This window comes from Ambystoma mexicanum, chromosome 1q (genome assembly GCF_040938575.1).
Source record: "Ambystoma mexicanum isolate Mex_15411 chromosome 1q, UKY_AmexF1_1, whole genome shotgun sequence".
Lineage (NCBI taxonomy): Eukaryota > Metazoa > Chordata > Amphibia > Caudata > Ambystomatidae > Ambystoma > Ambystoma mexicanum.
In genome coordinates this window covers 1,256,896,576-1,256,916,740 of record NC_090922.1, presented here as the reverse complement: position 1 = coordinate 1,256,916,740, position 20,165 = coordinate 1,256,896,576, and the positions used below count along the sequence as shown (strand labels likewise).

The 20,165-nt window shown below is 44.9% G+C and overlaps 1 protein-coding gene and 1 pseudogene across 1 annotated transcript in view; both read left to right on the top strand.

The window, feature by feature from the left end:
• The window catches only part of HOOK1 (hook microtubule tethering protein 1), a 1,744,708-nt gene that overhangs the window by 1,095,824 nt on the left and 628,719 nt on the right, over positions 1 to 20,165 (top strand). The gene's annotated exons all lie outside the window — the stretch shown is intronic.
• Positions 2,211 to 20,165, top strand: part of LOC138523001 (NADP-dependent malic enzyme pseudogene) — a 56,942-nt pseudogene continuing 38,987 nt past the window's right edge.

The following is a 20,165-nucleotide window of genomic DNA, read 5'->3' as shown; positions in this document are numbered from 1 at the left end:
TGTCTATTTGCTTGTAATATGAGTCTTTTTAATGATTGTTCGATCTCACCTCTCCAATTGTCTGTTGTGTTTCGCACTTCACCATTAGAAACAACAGCATCCATCCGCAAACCCACACTCAATGTTTCATTATTCGGGGGTACTATTGGCTTCAAAGAAGGCAAACCTCCTTGATTTACTGATAATTGTTTGGATTGCTCACCTACTTTAGGCCCACTTGTCATTTCATTTTGTTGTTCTTTTTGTTGTTCACTCAGTAGAATCAAGCTATCCAAAGGTTCATAAGCCATTTGTTCAGATGTTAAATTCTGCAGTTTTACTGCTTTTTGTTGTTGGAGATTTCTATATTTTTTCACAATGGCCGAGCGAGCAATAGCAAAGGCTAACTTAGGCATAGACAAGGGTTGTATGAAGTGACGTGTACCTGTAATTTTTGAATTTGGTGCACTTTTGAAATGTTTTGATTTTTTCATTCTTGCACTTTCTGGAACCATATTTAAGTTCTTATTTTTTTTCTTAAAAATATTGTACGTGGGTGCACTGCCGGTATCACACACTTCCTTGCCAATTGCCACTTTTGCCACCGTTTGCTTCGTTTTGTTTGGGCATCCCATAGTATTCTCAATATTTTTCAATTTCATTTTTTTCTTTAAGACACATTTCTGACCCACTTTACATAACTCCGCTAGCCCCTTTGATATTTCACCCATGCTCAGAGGGAGATGTTTAATCTTCTCTGATTCTATACTTCTTCCTTTGTTAGAGTCCATATTATTTTCAAGTATGCTTTTATTCTTCATTTTGAGTTGAAGAATTGCCTGTTGACTCTGCGTGCAATCAATCAACAGAACCTCATCATTTTCTGGTTCTAAAGTCCCTACATTCATACATTCAACTGGTGCACCATCAGGCACCATTTTTTGTTGCATTTTACACTTTTCACACGAGCTCTGTTTAGAGCTTAACTCTCTCATCATCTGTACTAACTTTACATGTTGGTCATTCATTTTAGTGTCCAATGTATCGTACAATTACGTCAGAGAGAACAAAGCAGCATTCATCGTTTGTAATGAGGTTTCTAAACCTATTACAAACTGGCCTGGCATGGTTTGAGGTCTCTCAATGGGCGCAGAATGATTGCGCCTCGGGTTGGATGTATGAATGAGCTAGAGAGAACTGGTGAATTATTTGCTGTCGGTGAGAACATCATCAGTGATTGTGATAAATTAAATTTATCACAGTTTTCATTTGCAATCCCACTCTTGTTATTGTTTGAGCAAAATGAAACATCATCAGTATTTAATTGTGCTTCCTTATTAAATTCATCCATATTCAAAGGTTCATCTTCAAGAGAGAGCACTGGAATATCAAGTTTAGGGGTATTCTTAGATATCTTTACCACTTTCAACTTAATCGGCCTAGTTTGGTAAGCATTGATGTTATTGTCAGTTTCAATCACTCTTGGACAGATCGGAGGCTGATCAAAAGCCTCCAAAGCACCAGCCGCTACCAAAGAGTCAGGAGGGGTATCCACAGGTCTATCATTGTTTTGCCGATTGCAGCCGGCATACAATCACTCACAGCTTCGCTAACTGGGGGAACTGATGCCAGCAGAAGCTCTCTTCCTACTGAGCTCTTTCCCCCAAGTGCGCAGAATTTTCTTATGTCTGCTGCATCCGAGCAAACTCTGTTGATTGTGGCCGATTTAGATGCTCTTGTCAACATAATTGTCCGTGAGGATGATTTCGGGGTGTGTACAGCTTCTTTGTTACATGTTGCAATCTCTGTCAATAACGGCATTCCTGATTTCAGGGGCACTACCATTTCAGTTCACACAAGCGTGTCCAATAGCAATATAGAATCAGAAATATGAAATTAAGCTCTGTATCCCCACCTAAGAAAAGAAAAGTTACCAGACCAAAGGCACAAAGCACAGTCAACTATGCCCACTGCCCGCCGTCAGCTGACAGCCGACAGGCACTTCCAAGCACTTCACCAATGCGCTCGCGCCAATGCGCGTGGCCAGTGCTTGAAATAGGATTCTGGGGAGGGTGGGCGCAGCTTAGTGTTCAAGTCACTAGAATAGGGAAAATAAAGTATTCAAATAAGTAAATATAAGTAAATATTACTTATATAAGTCCACAATAGGTAGTCCACAGCTATGTTAATCCTTTTTCCGCTCCGTAAAGCAGAAAGTATCCCGTACCATTATGGCTCCAAAAGCACGTAGCAGAGAGTTCCTTTCAACGGTAAGTAGATCAGCCGCGACAGGCACTTCCAAGCACTTCCCCAATGTGCACGCAATTTGTAAAGATTCTGTCATGCTGTAATTTTGCCACCTCCAATAAATCTATCTGCTCCCTATCTGACGTTGCTCCCGCCCTAATTTCTTGTGCGTGTAAGACCTGTGCATACGTTTTCACTTGGTAACTACCCCCTTTAGCATCTTCATCTGTTTGCGTTGCCTGCGACACTATTTTATTTGTCATCGTCTGGGAATGCAGAGGGGTTCGGCAAGCCCGATTCGTACTTTCTGGGCATGTTGCATGAAAAGTGTGGCACGATTCTTGTGCCATTATATACCCTTCTATGTTACTAACTTTCACAGTGATATTAGTGAGTGATTCTTTCAATTCTCTGAGCGTGCAGTGTGTGAGTTCGTGGCCTTTATCTAAAAGGTTCATAATTCTTGTCAACACCGGAAAATTATGGAGCTCATGATCGTGCAGATCGATCAGGGTCTCTTCCGGTGTCGAAGAAGGCCTATCTGGCAACTTAGTCAAGGGGAAGATGCTGACCGATTCGAACTTTCGCACTAGAACCCTCCCCCAATGCTGTGTTAAATGTGGACGGTCGACTTGGCGTAGCAAGATCGTTATGCAAGAATTTGTCAGCCTGGTGTAGATGGACCTGTTTACGATAGGCAAATGATCTAGACACCGGGATCGAGGGACCAAGGGACAATCGCAAATGCCTTCCAAGCTCATTCATAATGGCAGGTGCATGCATAGATGTGTCCGATATTGACCATCCTGCACATCCGTGTCCGCCCCACTAGACTTCACAGAAACAGTCGGATCATTCATCAACATGTCATCGTCATCGTTGGCGTCTTTAATTGAAAATGAGCGTGGATGATGCATAGGACTTCCCCCCCATACATTACCCTACAGGCATCTGGCTGGAGGGCTTTGGAGTTGACAGGCTAGACTCCTCTTCCATAACTACTTGGGGAGACACAGGGGAGTTGTTCACTGGCATAGACAACAAAGATTTTTTGCTCAGGGAGAGCAGTAGGAGGGTCAGGTTATTAGATTTATTAACCATATCTTTATGCAAACCTTTAGAAAGATCGCCCGGGCGGTTGCCACTTCTCAAGTTTTGACTCATAATCAGACCGTATCTATGTGTGGAATGCTACAATAGAGCAAAAGTAAAGAAACACAGATAGAGGAATACAACACCAGTTACAAAAACAGAAGAAAAAAAAGAAGGTCGTACCCAAGTAGCGTGACTTTGCTCTAGAACTATTTGTCTCTCGTGCTCAGTTACAATAAATCTAGTCCTGGATCACAAAGAAGCAGTGCTGCAGTTGATCAAGAATATTCAAAACTAATAAGAGAAGTACAAAAAAAAGTGGTGAGAAGTCAGGAGACACTAAATCAAAGCTATACCAAAGTGGCGTACCTTTAGCTCTGGGATCTAAGGTCTCACAGAGTCAGTTTCACAGGGTACAATCCCAGTATTCAAGGGAGATGACAAAATACCTCCACCCCCTTTTAGATTCACAACCCACCCAAAACCCAGGCCTCGTTTTTTGGCAGCACCTGCGGGTGATTTGTTCACCCTCTTCACCTGTGACACTCAAAGGTTACTGTGCACTCCTCAAACAGGCAATCGAAAATACGTCTGCACAAAGGCTCAAAAGCACTAAGTCCGACAGCCCACCCAGCACGAGCCAAAATCTTCAATTCCAGTTATTCAAATAAAAGTCAAATTCTTCAATTTACTGTCTTTTCAAAAGCAAAGGCCTCAAAAACCACTGACATCGACAAAACCAGGTCACAGCTGTTAATTGAGCACAGATACCCTTTTTAGAGGATGGCCGGTTACACAGAGGCTCAAGAGGCACTAATAGCAACAGACAACCCCGCACCAGCCAGCGGCCCAAGTTCTCATACATCAAATATACCAAAAGACAATTCCATATACCTTGTGAGGTTCAAAGGCGTCTTGGCCCGCAGTCACCCCCTTAAGGCAATGTCACGAGGATGGTTCAAAGAAAATCTCAGACCGTTCCAGATAAGCCTTATTTTAGGGTTCAAAGGCGTCTTGGCCCACAGTCACCCACTTAAGGCGTTTTCCCAATGGATGAATAAAATATGTGACAGAACAGTTCACATACGGCCTGTTTTGGGGCTCAAAGGCATCTTGACCCGCAGTCACCCCTTTAAGGCAACGTCACGGAGGATAGTTCAAAGAATGTCACAGACAGTTCCACGTAAACCTTATTTTAAGGTTCAAAGGCGTCTTGGCCCGCAGTCACCCACTTAAGGCAATTTCACAATGGATGAATCAAATATGGGACAGGACAGTTCACATACAGCCTATTTTGGGGCTCAAAGGTGTCTTGGCCCACCGTCACCCCCTTAAGGCACTTAGACAATCAATACAATGCCAACTACAAATAGTTATGAGGCTCAAAGGACTAAGTCCCGCAGTCACCCCACTCCTGCAATACAGCCAATAGCTCAGTTCTAACAGGTCACAAACGCCTTCCCCAGAAGTTTCCAAGAAGTTCAAGGAGCATTAAACCAACAATTACCCCACTAACACAGAGGGCCTAGAAATACAGTACATCCACCACCATTTATTTCACAGCTTGCGATTTCGATTCAAGGACTCCGAGTCCCGCAATCACCCCTTGGGAAGGTAAGGCAGAGCTAATATTTTAACACACCTGACAATTTCTATACAAGCAATATAATCAGGAGGCCTGTGCAGAAGTTTAAACGTGCAGATCAACGTGCCCAGATTATAACGTGTAGCTCGTTGCACGCATTATAACTAAGTTGGATAATGCGTAGCTGTTTACAAGTGGCATGTTGAGGATGGACTTAACCGTGGCCAGTCTTGGGGAGTGACACACGTCAATCATGTAGCAGCAGTAACAAGTGTTCAAGATGTGTATACACAGCTCCTGGCACAACGGTGATAATGATACACCTTTGATGTTAGTCCGATGCACCTATAGTAGTTATTACTATTCGATCACAGACACCAATATTACGGAACTGATGGGGGTTATCAGAGGTGAGAGAACCAGGAGGCAGCACTTCAAAGCAAAGTGCCAAACTTACAGTATGAAAAGGCTTAGTTGCAGGTTGAAGCTTAGGGGATAAGCAACTGGACACGGTCCAAGGTCTCACACCTGAGTGAACAGACTCAGGAGCAAGCCGGTACGCACATACAGGGATATCAGGGGGTTTGGTCTTACCCACTGGTACGTCCAAGACACAGGAAGACATCCTCCACTGCTGCTCCTCAATCCCCAAACACACTGCTGGCACACTGTGCATGCACGGTGTGTTTATAGGCAAAGAATCCAAACGCTGGCAATAGAAAGGGGACTGTATTGTGGCGAGTCCAAATTCAAATGAATACAGGAGAAGCAGACGAACAGGACCTTCTCCAAGCCTCCATCCAAACACACTGCTGGCACACCGCGCATGCGCTTGACTTTACAGGCAAAGATTCCAAACGCTGGCAATAGAAAGAGGACTGTATTGTGGCGAGTCCAAATTCAAATGACTACAGGAGAAGCAGACGAACAAGACCTTCTCCAAGCCTCCAACCAAACACACTGCTGGCACACTGCGCAGCACTATGCGCATGCGCGGTGTGTTTATAGGCAAAATTGTGGAACGTGGGCCCTAGGATGGAAATGACCTTGGTGAGCTCTAATTTTGATAGTGCATTTGGTTGTGGGTTGTCTTGGTCGCAAAATCACAGTTTAGTGTTGAGGCATAGCCCATACCTCATTTGTTTGGTAGAAGAAAGGATTGGTTTATCCTGGATATCTTGCTTTATTTATTTTCAAGTAAATGATTTTCCACGCAGTTTGATGCATTTTGGCGCTTGGTTGTGAAAAGAGTTTGTTTATTGGTTTTAAGGTTTTTTCAAGTACACCCTTATTTAAGGTACATCTGGGGCTCTTATGTCCCCATGTGGTCAACCGACATGTGTTGCGACCCGTAGGTCTTTCTCAAGGCTAGGTATTGCGGTCCGGCGCCCTCTATGGGGTCCTGGTGGAGATTGAATTGGTTCTGTAGGTACCTGTTGGGCCCTGGGATGCAAGGTAGATGCGTGTAGTACATTCTGGGTCCTCTGATGAATGCATTTTTTATAGGCAAAGATTCCAAACGCTGGCAATAGAAAGAGGACTGTATTGTGGCAAGTCCAAATTCAAATGAATACAGGAGAAGCAGACAAACAGGACCTTCTCCAAGCCTCCAACCAAACACACTGCTGGCACACTGTGCCATAGTTCACTTTTCCTTAATACAACTGATGTATTCTCCCCTCCAGCCTACTTTTACAGGAGTCTGTCCTGGTACATTCTGGTTTCACCATCACCATCTTGTGGCCAATGATGGATTTGACTTTTATGGACTTCATTGATTCAAGGTGTGGCACCCTTTCTCAACTCTCAGGCTGGACTTCCTTTGCATCTTGTACTCATGGTGGCCCTGAATCATGCTGTTCCCATATTTATCTTGTATCCTGGCTTGCAACATTATGTGTTATTACTGACTTCTGCAATTGTATCCGCTCTCCCCTCTTGCTTCTCCACTCTTTTTGACTGCTTACTCTCTGTTCTCTCCTCCTCTCCCTTTCCCTATCCCCCCCCCTCCAGCACTATCTGAAATATCATCAAACCTAGTACGATAGTCGCTTGTTTTGTTCCTCCCCTCCCTTTCTGCACCCCTCTCCCTCACCTTTTGTTTTCTCCGGCTCTACCAGAAATGTTGTCAGGCCTAGTATGGTAGTCAAACAAAAAATCTGAAAAGGGCAGGGAAACTCTAGCCTCTGGACCAGAGTATTACAATTGCATAGAACAACGAACCGAAATAGATTTCCTCGCTCGAAACGCCACGCATGCCTGTAGGCAGTCTGCACAAAAGACACTCTTTTGTGCAGACTGCCTACACGCATGCGTGGCGTTTTGAGTGAGGAAATCTATTTCGGTTCGCAGAGTCAACCTTTTTGACCTCTATTATCCACTTGACAGAGATGGATAATTGTTTGATGGAGTGATCTACAGACGATACTGGTGTTTGGGGTTAAGCTGTGCTGCTTTCCCAACTTCCAACATCTGCAACTTTGGCTTTCCCTAATTTAATATGTTGACTTTTCAGGTTAGGATTTGGTCCTGGCTTCCCCCAGTGTGACTGACCATATCACTTTGTTACGGCCACCATAGCAATTTGGCATTCATCAGAATGGTAACATCCACCTCCTGAGGAAGACGCTGTGTTTACTACCACTACACGTCGAAACCGGTCGAGAGATAAACCCTACAGGGATGTGATCTTTTGCACTTTTCCTTCCGATCCACCCTGACAATAGATTATTTATTAATTAATTCTATTGATTATGAATATAAAAATTATGTCTGTTTGATGGAGACCAGTCATGAATTCCTTCTCCCCACAGGTTTTTAACATGATTCTTTTGTCTTTTAAGCTTTTGGATGTATGTCACGGTATGTTGAGATGGGTTTGAATGAGTGCACTATGAATGGCAAGTATGTGTGACAAAGTTTTAGCTGACTTTAGGCATTACGGTTGCTGTTGTTTTGCTGTATTAAAGTGATCAGTGTTTAATTATTTGTGATTGACTCACCATTGTTTAAATTGTTGGTATCACTTTCAATACATTTTGATACACATTTTTTCAAATTGATTTGTTTCTCTGGACAATCTTTTTCTGTTGTTCTAGTATGGTAGTCACCTGTCTGTTTCTATTTCCTTCCCACTCTCCCCCTCCTTTCCTTATCTATGTCTTAGCTCTTGCACTATCTGAAATGTCGTCAGGCCGAGTACGATAGTTAATTTCACATCCTTACTGTTCATGCCCTGTATGAATGTAAATGTATTTTCCTTTGTTCCCTCCCTTGCCTTGAAGCGCTTTGAAAGACATTGGGCCTCATTACACGGACGGCGGTAACCATGACGCCATGGTTGCCGCCGGTATTTTACCGATTCCGCCTTGGTGAATGGGGGAATTACTGCCCCATTCCAAGGTTGGCGGGGCGGTAATTCCCCATTCACCAAGGCCCTTCCCCATTCCCATTGAGCCCCCATAGGGCTCAATGGGAATGGGGAAGGAGCAAATAACGGTACCGCTATTAGCGGTACCGTTATTTGCCCTGAAGTCCCTCAGCGGGTCCCTTCCTTAACGTGTGGTCTGGCCACACGTTAAGGACGGGACCCGCTGAGGGACCTCGTAGTATGGCGCTAAGGGATTACCGGCACCGGTGCCCTTACAAGTGCCGGTAATCCCTTAGCACCATCCGTGTAATGAGGCCCATTGTGTATTGGCGCTATATAAATAAACATCATATCATGTCATATCATAACACATGACTGGACATTGATTATTGAGTGTGTGTAAATTTATTTCTCAACAGTGCCCAGTGTTCAACATCCCAAGTGCCTTGTATAACCCAGTACATCAGAAATATTGTGCAATCAAAGATTGTCGTACAGCACGTCCTTCAAGCACATTCTGCTGTGGCCGATATGCAGCATCTTCACCATCTTCCTCCTCATCTTCCGGTGGAATTTGGTCCATGTCAGGTGGCAGGGTTACATTGCACCGGATGCACATGGTGTGCAGCATGGCACATACCAATACTATCTTCACCACCTTTTCAGGGCCGTATATGAGTGCCCCACCAGACCTGCTGAGGCAGTGAAACCGTACCTTCCACAGCCCAAAAGTCGGCTCAATCATCACACGAGTGCGTGCATGCGCACGATTGTAGTCCTCTTCGTGCCTGGTGAGTGGATGCCTGACAGGGGTGAGGAGCCATGGCTTCAGGGGATACCCAGCATCACCTGTATGGGAGCAATTGAGATTTTCATTGTGAGTGTTTTTGGCATTCCTTGAGTACACTGGATGTACATTGTTTGTAGTCAGATGCAAGAGATCTTCACTGCCAGCTATTGCCATTTAATTAGAGCAACACTCAGGTTGGTTTACCCAATGTTGATCCACGGTAGGGGAGCATGGGTAACGTACAGGTCCTAGGGACCTTGACACCCGATACAGCACTCACACAGATGATGTCAGTAGGCCCATGATGTGCTCACATGTGATAAATGTGTTGCGTTGGAAGGTCCAGTTTGCATGCAGGGCACTGGATGATGGATTTCCCTGATGAGCAACATGATACACGTTTTGTCAATCATGCTTCCATATACATGATGACCCCATGTACATGTCCGTCACCGCCTTCACCCATGTGGCCATGGCACAATGGAATTGGTGGTATGGTCCGCCAGTGTAGGGAGACAATTCTGTGATGGCGCTGGGTGTCAACTGGCATGGCGGAAGTGAGGTACTGTGTATTGGTCCTGCAGCAGTGACAAGGGATTCCCTGAGAGGCAGTTGGATTAGGCTCAGTCGTGTCTGCATGACCTGCGCTGTACTTTGCTGCACTTATGTGAATAATGCATTGTGACTGCAGGTTAGTGCATTGTGATACCTGTGGTTGAGGTCTGATGATGTTCCTTGTGCATGTGCAGGGGTGGGTGCTGTGTTCGTAGCTACCATTTACACATGGCTGTGCGGTCATGGCACGTCTGCATCCATTGTCAGTCTCACGCATCCCGTCATAATCATTGGGGTCACAGTGTTTGGCACCCAGGACGGTGTCCCCCACCCAACAACAACCCCCATGGCTCGGCCAGCAGACAGGTTACGTATGCTTGTGGCCCCCCCCCACCAACAACAACCCCCATGGCCCAGTCAGCAGACAGGTTACGTATGCTTGTGGCCCCCCCAACAACAACCCCCATGGCCCAGCCAGCAGACAGATTACGTATGCGTGTGGTCCCCCCCCCAAAAACAACCCCCATGGCCCAGCCAGCAGACAGGTTATGTATGCTTGTGGTCCACCCCACCCCCCAACAACAACTCCCATGACCCTCTGGTTGGACTTACCCAGCAGCCAGGCACGTTGTGCAGTGTGTCGTTCCATGTAGCGGGGAAGAGTGGAGGTGCGCAGCACCATTGCATCATGTGTAGATCCCGGAAATCTGGCACTGAAATGCATTATTATCTTGCCTGCATCACACACCATCTGGACATTCAGGCAGTGGTAGAGCTTCCGGTTGCGGTACACTACCTCCACGGCATGCCAGACTACCAGCTCCACATGGATGCAGTCGATGGCACCAATGACGTTTGGCATGCCTGCCAGTGCATAGAATGCAATTTTGGTGGCATTCACCTCCTCCGCAGTCCGTGGTAGCGATATGTGGTGCCTTGCGTGTTTCAGGAGTGCATCCAGCACCTGGTTGATCACACGGGAAAAACATGGTTGTGAGTTGCCATGCAGCTGCCCCACTGTGTGCTGGTAGGTGCCTGTGACAAGGAAGTGGAGCACAGACACTACCTTCAGCAGAGGGGGGATGGCGGTATGGATGTTGATCAGCTGACCAGGTCATCGTGAATGAGATCCACAATTGTATGTATTGTGTCCCTGTCCAGGCGGTACAGGGTGTGGATCTGTGCAGGGGTTAAGTCAAATGGACTGGCGCTTATGCGAGGGATTGGTGGCTGCCTGCGGAGTACCACTGCCTGCACTGGTGGTATGTGCTGGCCCAGTCTCACCCTCCTTCTCCTCCTATGCGTCCTCTGCATCCCCTGGTTTAGTGCCTGCTGGAGTAGTAGCAATGCAGGCATGTTCTCCAGCCCCTGTATGACAACTGCTAGTGGTATCATTTTGGACTTGGAAGGGGTGTGGTATGTGGGTGTGCTCCTTTTGTGCTGTGCCTGACTCCATTGCCTCCACCTGGGCTGATTGTGTGCACATGTGGCAATTTGGAACACAGCAGATTGCTATTAATGCCTGTCCCGCGATGCTAGTATTGCCGGAATCATGGTGACCGTTTTTACCGGCATCTGGATGCCGGTAGGTGCATGTCCGTGCAGCTCGTAATGATCGCTTCCTTGCGGCATGCCGGTGTTACTGGCATGGGCGTGCCCGCTCCCATACAGGGTAGGTGCTACCCGGTCAATGTGGGTCCCTGCGGTTGCCAGTAACACCGGCGTCGCGGGTCGTAATGCACCAGTCCGGTATGCGATGCCGGTATTCACTTACCGGTATCGTTATTACCGGAACACCTACCTTGTAATGAGGCCCTTTGTAATATTGATCCATATATACTGATTCGGACAGGCTCACGATTTGCGTGTGAAGTATGGCAGAACCAGTTCTCCAGATAGGATTTTGGAGTGAGAGTATTTTACTGTCAATTTTTAGAATTAGAGAGTAAATCCAATTTCAAGAGAGTAAAAATTATTTTCCTTCTTCGCAAGAGAGTAAAAAGGGTCTGACAACTATCCAATTCATGCGTATAATTAAAACTTTATCCGAAAACATAAGTGACAAAACCTCTGTATTTCAAAATGGTTCTAAATAATGTATTGCACTTGTGGAAAACATTTCCTCACACCGGAACCTTGTAGATGCATACTATCCAGCATCATCTTCTTGATACTTGGGCACAAACTCTGTTAAGAGTTACTACAGATGCCAGCTAGTTACATCGGGTGATTCATTAATCAAGTCCCTCTCTCTACCAGCATCACTTCTCTGCCTCTCGGGCCTACTGTGGCTGCCTGGCACTACCTACTTGACAGCCACTCCATGCTTTTGCTCCAACTCTCCCTCCCTCTGCTACTTTGTTTCCCCTGTCTTTCACTTTCTGACGCTCTGCCTCTCAACCTTAAGTGTTGCGATGCCACATTTTGCAGTCTGATTCTCTGTCACTCTGCCTCTCCCATCTCTGCATTCTATTGTTGATTTTTCCCTCCTATATCTCGCTGTGTCGGTTGATCTAACTCCTCTTCCTCTCTCATGTCATTACTCTGGCTATATGTTTTTTTCATTTTCTCGGTTGTGGTTACTACTCCTTTTGATTATCTTTCTTGCACTGTCTCTTATGTTACTGACCTGCCCTTCCCTAGTCTTGCTTTTTTATTTCCATCTGTCCTCACCTGCTGTTGATCTGTGCTTTATTTTACTGTCTCCAAATGTCTCTTCTGCTATGCTTCTATCCCTCACTCCTATTGTATGTCTGTACTATTATGAACTCTGTTTCCCTTCTCACTTTCTTTGTTGCCCTATCATTTAGCTCATTGCTCTCTCTTCCTATTGCTCAAATTCGTGTTTTGGATTGTCTAGTATGTTCTATGTCCCTTCGCTCCAAAACCCCGCCAGCCCACCACACACCTTTGTACTTCTGTATTGCTTAGTTTCAGAGTTGCTCTTCCTCTCCTGTTTTTCTGTTTGTCTTTTAACATAGCACCAATAAATATCCAAAAAGGTGAAAATGCCTTTTCTATTTAAAAATGTAATGCAGCTTTACCATTGGGTGCTCCTTTTTAGATGTGTGCTAACCTGCTTTTGGCCATTAGACTGGGGGTTATCGAGTTAGAGGTTTGTCTGACCAGATGCAGCGCTTGCTTGAATGCAGATATTTTACACTGTATGCCATTATAGGTACAAGAGCCCATATGAGATGTGTCTTCTGACCCGTTACAAGTATAGCAGCACTAAAGCGTTGTGTGTTCTGAGCCATCGCAGATATAGCAGCCCTGATGAGGTGTGTGTTCTGAGCCATTACAAGTATAGCAGCCCAGATGATATGTGTCTGTTCTGAGCCATTACAAGTATAGCAGTCCTCATGGGATGTGCTTCTTCTGAGCCATCACAGGTGTAGCAGCCCTGATTGAAAGGGGCCCCTAGGGGACCCTGACGTCTATGGAAACAAGGCAGGTCACCACACACGATAGAGACGCCAGACACAAGGTTGTATTCCCAAAGCTAGGGTTTTATTGCAAAGCAAAAGTCTCAGTTGGCCAACTCGGTCTCACGCCCTGCGACGTGTATCTCTAGACCTCGAGGGACGCAAGAGAGTGAATTACGTACATCAGTTACATATATACAAAATGCATATCAAACAATCAGCTATGACATGTTTAACACCCCTCTTTATTGGGTTTCTTTGAACTTGGTGTGATGATGGACATCTCCGACCACTTTGACACCTTCAAACATCTATTCTAGTAACAATTTGCAATTTGTGAGTGCCTAGGCATCTTTCGGTTATTGAATAGAACACAGTGCTTCTGTTCTTGGAAGCGAACTACATACGGGGGGGAGTTGCATTCCGGACCTTGCTATCTATCAGGTACTATTCGTGTCCTGGGAGCCGACATGCTCTTAGCGGGCTCAGCAAAGGGGGGCCGTTAGAAAAGCATAATTCAAGCCTTAAGCAGTATTATTCTAACATATTCTACCATATAACGAGACTGGCTGGCAGCTGTGAAATGATTAAATGCCCTGCAGCTCTGCTTCAAGGCTACATTAAGGAGGGAGCCGGGCATTCTTCCTGGCGCTGCCTACGTTTGTGTTCCAGCGAACTCTTTGTTATCCTCTCGGCCCTGCGGCCTTGTCCTTTTCACATACAGGCAACAATGTTCCACAGTCGAGCAGTGTAAGCGGAAAATATACTGCGAAGCAATAGGAACAGAAAGCAATGAGCAACGGTTAGAAAACAAAATGGCGATTCTTGTTATATCAAAATGGACGTTCATTGACAAACTCGAAAACCTATATTCTGTCGTATCGTGCATGAGACGGTTGGTCCACGGCCACCAAAATGCGTTTGCGGTCTCAAATTAGAGGTATCCGCATTTCTAGACTGACAAACCCTCCTTTGGCCGTATGCCAAACGTCTCATCTATTTATTGAAACCTCCTCTAGTGATGATGAATCTGAAGTACTTATGTCTGAGTCTCGCATGCTATCGTGGACATCATTGTCTTCATCAATATCTATTGCCATCAACTCTTTCACTACTCTCATCTCATTTGGGTCTGGGCTACTTCGATCATGAGGTTGTTTTTTCTTTGTTATCCTATGCATGCATCCTTCCGTACATCCCTCAGTTACCTCTGCACAAACTATGGGTAAACAATGTATACAACAACAGCACGTTAGGAATATTCCGAACACCACTACTAATATTGAGATCAACTTCCATCCCCAACATCGTAGTATTCCCCAAAACCAAGATCCTATTCCCCAGCTCCCTTCTCCCGTGGGGAGTTCAGAGCTTAGAACATCCATTTTCATTATTGCTTCAAAGATCGTGGGGGAATAGTCATCGACATAAACGCAACATGCTGATCCCACTATTTTGCAAATTCCCCCACAATCAACCAGGATTACATTGAGAGCCATTCTATTTTGCAGCGTCATTACCTGATTCCTCTTTCTTCCAACGTCATGTTAAATAATATATCTGTTGTTGTGTTTATTGTATTCTTTGGATTCTGGACAGTTGCCTTATATTATAGGAGTTCACTATCTGTCCTAAGAATGGAATGAATGATTTCGCTACATCAGTTGCTATTAAAACACCTTCGTCAGTCCTCTTGACTCTAGTTCTGGATAATCTGGCCATGGTTGCTGTTTCTAAGAGGAATACTCCTGGGAACAGTAGCCCTAGGTAACATGTACCTCCCCAGTTTCTGGGCAACCAAGGATATGCTTTCTCTCCACATATAAAATAAACTGGATCACCAACGTATACTGGTTCTATTTCCCATTTTAGTACCACTGTATTCATACAACCAGTATATGTTCCGACTGAAAAAGAGCCTTTCTTTTTTAGACAAAAAAGGACAGTTCTTGGGCTATAATTCACCGTGTAAGATGGGGGAATTGCATCTTTGTTCCCTTCTGTTCTTACACGAAACGTCATTACAGATGTTTTTTCTGGCGGGGACAATCTATCTCGTCTATTTTGTCGTGTTATCTTCCGTGTACTTTTCCTCGTGGGCTTTATGGAAAATGGAACAACCCACAGGCTTCATTATTATCTCCTCAAACTCATTCATGTTGGTTCTGTCTAATTGTCCCGTATTACTTTTATTCCACTTCCCATAGAACATTGCACCTAAAGATGCACTACATGCAGAACTTAATGATAATGGCTGCATATACCACCCTATTCCTTTCCCGGCATGCTGTGGTAAATGGGCACATACCCAGCAGTTTGTTTTCTTTAGGATTGCATGTGTCATGTTCATTATCAGAAGTAAGGTGTTATTTCTAAAACCTTTCCTGTGTTTTTCTTCCATTGGGGGTAGGGTATAAGTGATCACCTGAACCGGGCTTTCAGTAGTGGATATATCAATTATTGGTAAAAACATTTCTAATGGGTGTATTGTTTCTACCCACCATAATATTAGGGCTGTCGATATTGGTGCTACCGCGCTCATAAAGCACATTATTATCATTAGTGTCAGCATACAATTTGTTTTACCATGCGTTTTTCTTAAACTTATAGTCTTTATAACTGACTCATTCTCAGCGGTTGTAGTGCAGGAGGAGGCTGGAACCGGTCCTGGCATGTTTCTCGTCGTCCTTCTTCTTCCTTATCACAGTTCGTTGTGGATATCTCTCTTCGTCGCGCTTGCTCTGATGTCTATAAGTTCAATGGAATTCTCCCAATTCACTTTTGCCTGTCCTTTTTAGCCTGGATTCGATTATTCGTTTTTAGGCGAGATCACTTGTCCCTTCTTATACTGCTCAGAGGACCTTTGATCAGTTATCGCCTCAGTATCATGTGCGCCCAGCTTGTCCGCTCTGGTTCAGGACACATGTACTTTTTATGATCGCACCGAGGAGCCGCGAGTCTTGAATTGTCCGACTTGCACAATTCTCACGCTTCTCTCCTCTACACCCCTGGTTCCTTCTCCGTCCATGAGCTGAACCAGAAGTTGACATAAACACCAAACAAAAAAAAAAAAAAGAATGCGGATCACTTTGCCTTCCGAGGCCGCAGGTTGTATCGCCTTGCTCCTGGTATCGTATGATCCGTGAACAGTGCCGGTGCACTTTCAGATTCAGGCTTGAAGTCAGCCTGTGGCGCTACTACAGGTGCTGGTGTGCGCCGTGCCAATGATGCAAATTCGTTTTTTGGCGTTCTGGCAAGTGCTGGTGGGCGCCAAAGGGGTACACGATTTGGTTTTACTGGTATCTGCAAGGCAGATTTCACGTCGGTCAGCAGTGATGTCGATTCTGCTGGGCAACGTTGGGGCACTTTTTGCCCTTCCCCCTTTTTGGCAATCGTCTCAGGCTTTATTTCGATCAGGTAGCTGCTCACTGGCAACAGTTTCTTTTGTTTCTGGGACCGCTGTCTCTTTCCGGTCAGCAGTTTCAGGCAAGACTTTCAGTGCAGTTGGAATCTTTTTGGCATGGGTGGCATGGATCCACGACTTCCTTCCATCCACCCGTATTGCCGTCTGCGTCGCCAAAAGTACTTGATGGGGCCCGCGACACCTGGGTGCTAATGATGACTTTCTTTCAAAGTTTTTTAGCAGCACCCAGTCTCCTGGCTCCAGCGCGTGCCCCGGACCGGTATACCGTACGGGTAATGCCTCCTGCACCTGCTGATGAATCAAATGCAATTTCTGCATTAAAAGGCCACAATAAGTACTAAGCACAGGATGTTCTATCTCACTAAGTCGTTTTGGCTGAGGTGCGCACCATACATTTGCCGGCCTCCCCATCACGATCTCGTACGGGGAGAGCCCAGGTTTAGCCTGTACAGACGTACGCATGCATAATAGTGCTATTGGTAATGCATCCACCCAACTCAACTTGCTTCCTGCACAAATCTTGCTAATCTTTGATTTAAGAATCCCGTTGTGCCTCTCCACAAGACCGGCAGAACTCGGATGCCTTGAACTATGGAATCTCTTATCAATCTGAAGAGATCTGCACATATCTGTAACACCACTGCACCCACAAAATGTGGTCCATTATCTCACTATAGGACACGGGGCAAGCCAAATCTGGAAAAATACTCCTTCAACATTACTTTTGCCGTAGTCATTGCTGTGCAATCTTTTAAAGGATATGCCACCACCCACTTACTGAATGCACAGATTACCACCAAGACGTATTTTAAGTTTTGCCACCTCTCCATCTCTATGAAATCAAAATGAACTACCTCAAACGGCATGGAGGGTGGGCCAAAACTGCCTGTTGATGTCACTGTTCCCTTTCCTACATTGTGTTGTAAACACGTGATACAGTTCTGCACCAACCTCTCTGCATTCTTTTTTATGTTTACATTCTGCCATACTGTAGAAAGGTGCTGTATCATTTTCTTGGCACAGATGTGCGTAGGGCTGTGGGCCATTGTGACCATTGCAGTCACATATGAATTTGGCAACATCCAGTTTCTAGTTCCCTTGTCCACCCAACAACCCTCCAAATCCAACTCAGCAGATCCCTCTGCCCATCCCTGTATTTCATCGGCCGTAGCCTCGGCCTGCATTTCTTTGACAGTCGCAACTCCATCTTCTATCATACAGGGTACTTCCTCTGTCTGAACCGTCATCATCTTGGTATTCAAATCAGTGGCAGTTTGTTTCGCAATCCTGTCTGCAAACGCGTTTCCCTCTCCTATTTTGCATGTTACTTTTTTATGTGCCTCGCATTTCACTATTGCTAGGCGCTTTGGAAACGTGAGTGCAGACAGCAATCGTACAATCAAAGGGCCATGTTGAATTCTGGCACCATGTGATGTCAGAAACCCTCTCTCAGCCCAGAGTCGACCAAAGTTATGAACCACTCCAAACGCGTACTTACTATCAGTATATATATTCACATTCAAATTTTCAGAAATCTCGCAGGCTCTGGTTACTGCTATTATTTCCGCGGCTTGTGCTGAATTATAGGGGATTCTTTTACTTTCTACAACACTCTCTAGGGTAGTGATAGCGTATGCGGCAGTTGTCGTGCCATCTGGTAATTTAAAACATGAGCCGTCACAAAATAACTCTCCGGCTCTTTCTGTGGAATATCACTTAAATCAACTCTCCCCTCGGTTTCTTCCTCAGTGACCATTAAGCAATCGTGGGTGTGGGGTGATTCATTCTTCCCAATTTCTTTTCTGGTTAGTGGCATTAATTCTGCAGGATTCAAAGCGCTACACCACATAATTTGTATATGGGGCGCAAACAAGATAATCTCATATCTTGTCAATCTAGCAGAGGTGAGGTGTTGCGTCTGTGTCCTATTTAATAGAACGTCTATGGCATGTGGCACCATCAAAATTAAAGTGTGCCCCAATACCATCCCTTCCGTTTGTTTCACTGACGCAGCAGCCGCCGCGACAGATTGCAAACATCGTGGTAGTGCGCGCGCTACAGGGTCCAGCGCAGAAGAAAAATAGCCGCACAGCCTATTTGTTCCACCTTGTTCCTGTGTCAAAACCGCCAATGCACATCCTTCACTTTCACACACAAATAGTCTAAAAATGTTCTTATAGTTCGGTGTACCCAAAACTGGAGCTGAGCATAATGCAGTTTTCAATCCATCAAATGCTCTCTGACATTCCTCATCCCACTGCAAAGGCATAACCGCATCTTTTCTAGTCAAATTCACTAATGGTTTCACAATTAACGCAAAATTACCAATCCATTGTCAGCAATATGAAGCCATGCCTATTATGGCTCTGACTCCTTTTCGTGTCTTTGGAATAGGCATACAAGAAATACTTTCTATGCGTTGTGGCGTTAGTCTTCTCCCTCCTTTCGAAAGTAGGTAGCCCAAATAAGCTACCTCCTTTCGATTATACTGAAATTTCTTCAAACTAGCTTTATGGCCAGGTGCCGCTAGATGTGACAGTAGTAATACAGTGCTTTCTTTACAAATCTCCTCTGTGTCTGCAGCTAGCAATAAATCATCTATGTATTGCAAAAGTACAAAACCCACGGGTAATTCCAGCATGTCTAGCTGTTCTTTTAATGCTCTACTGTAAATACTTGGACTTTCCGTATAACCTTGCGGAATCCGCCTAAATGTAAATGATCGTCCTCCTAATGTGAACGCGAACAAATATCTACTGTCCTTGTTCACTGGAATACTAAAGAATGCGTTTTTCAAATCTATTACACTAAAATATTCTGCTGAAACAGGTATCATTGTCAATATTCTAGTGACGTCTGGCACTAGAGGAAATTGCAGATCTACTACCTTATTCAATGCGCGTAGATCAATTATGAAATGGTATGGTACCTCATTACCTCCTTTTTTATAAACCGGAAGAATCGGGCTGTTACATGTACTTCCTGTGATTTCCTCTATTACCCCTAATTTCACCAAATCGGTAACAATACTCTTCAATCCTTTCTCACCTTCCACCGAAATTTTGTATTGGGTATTCACGGTAGGGTAACACCTTCTTTTAAAATAATCTTTACTGGCTCTATCTTTAAACATCCCACATCGTTGTCATGCATTGCCCATATACAGGTTGGTACTTTACTTAGTTCCCCTGGTAACACTTCAGACATGAATTCTGACACAGGGGCATCGTGTGGCCATATCGTTAGAAACACTCCGTCTGCCGTGCAATGTATAACAGAACCTACTTTTTTCAACAAATTTAATCCCAACAAATTTTCTCCACAATTTTCTGTTAGAAGGAAAGGACAATGTTCGGTAAATGGCCCTATGGTAACTGGGACTGATTTGGACACTGGGTTTATGACTGGTGTACCTGCGAACCCTACGGAAATATTCTTTTGCCCTGACAGTGGTATATTCGGAACCAAGTGATGCTCTATTGAACACTTCTGTGCTCCTGTATCTACAAGAAAGCGGTGCTCCTCATTCCCGACTCTCATTTCTACGTAGGGTCCTCTCTGATTCACGGGAATAGACACTGGTTCCGACCCCGGTCCTGGGCTGTCCTATTGGGGAAATAACACATCGTCCGATGTGTAATCATTACTATTACTGTAATACGTGTTTGGCTGTGTATCGAAAACATTTCCACTCTTCC